We start from the raw sequence: 1,349 nt of genomic DNA on the forward strand, positions 1-1,349 counted from the left end.
TCTGCGCTTCAGAGTGACCAAAACAAGGTGAGTCACTGCAGCCCTGCTGGTTCCAGGGCTGGTGGGTGCTCATCATTTAATGAGCTGAGAGGCAGCCACTTCATGGCTCTCCCTCCTTGCACATCCAAACACCCAAACCAATCCCGGGGTGGCCCTGTCCCACAGCTGGGAGCCTGGCAGGTCCTTACAAACCCAGGGCATTCCTGAGAGATTCCCTGGAGTACTGGAACTCCTTGTTTAGCAAGGACCATCCTTTCAGCTCACAGCCCACCTCCATGGCCTCCTGGCTTTGTGCTGCTCTTGGGAGAGCTGCATCTGCATTTTCAGAGTTCTGGAGCAAGGAGCTGCTGCTGCATTTCTATCCCAGAGCAGCAGCTCCCATGTCCTGTCTTTCCCCACCCCCGTTTTTACACAGAGACTTAATTTTTGCCTCCTCATTATGTTTATATTCCACTGTATCCTCAAAGAATGAAGCCCCATCTCTCTGGCACATGTTCTGCTCCAAATCACTTGACTGGAGCTCCTCTTTGGCTGTTGAAGGTGGGAATTCTAAGATTTGCTTAGGTGTGTGTTTCACTGGCTGGAGGTGAGGCTGCTGCCATCAGAGCCCACGGGCAGGGGCTGATGCCCCAGAGCCCTCCCTGGTGTCACTGTGTCCCTGTTCTCCAGCCAGTGGCACTTCCCAAAGTGTCCCTGAGCCTTTGGACCTGTGTGTGGGGACAGCAGTGTCACCTACGGGCACCTGCTGGCTGAGAAGTGTCACAGCAGAGGACGCTTGTGTGTCCCCTCGGTGTGTTTTGGGGAAGGGGGTGTTGAGGTGTGTCCCTCCACAGCTGTGAAGCCTCACCCAAGCACTCTGGGAGCACAAACCCCCGAGGGTTTGCAACCCACACCCATCCCCACCTTCCTGAGCCCATTTGCTGGGCCCAGCCTTCAGGACAGTGGCGCTGGCCATTGTCGCCCTGGATGAAGAGAGGAGAGACCACCAGGGTCCTGCTGGATTTCAGCCCTTGGAGCATTGTCCAAACTCTTCTGTTGGGTTTTTCCATGGGGAAAACTTGCATCTACCGGAAAGCAGAGCTGCCCTGGCTCAGCAGCAGGTTTGGGGGGCTGTTGGGTGCTGTGCCTTACCCCTGGCACCCCGTGTCCCTCCCCCCAGAGCTTGGGTGCCTTCAGTACCGGCTGAAGCTGCGGGGGCCGGGGGCTGCAGGCGGGGGCTCGGAGGGGAGGGAGCGGTGGGAACAATGGGATCGGAGGGAGTGGAACCGATCGGAGCAGTGGGATAAGTGAGAGCCCCCGCCCCGGCGGATCGGAGGAGGGGGAGCGGTGGGAGCGGCGGGAGCAGCGGG

This window comes from Parus major, chromosome 18 (genome assembly GCF_001522545.3).
Source record: "Parus major isolate Abel chromosome 18, Parus_major1.1, whole genome shotgun sequence".
Classification (NCBI taxonomy): Eukaryota; Metazoa; Chordata; class Aves; order Passeriformes; family Paridae; genus Parus; species Parus major.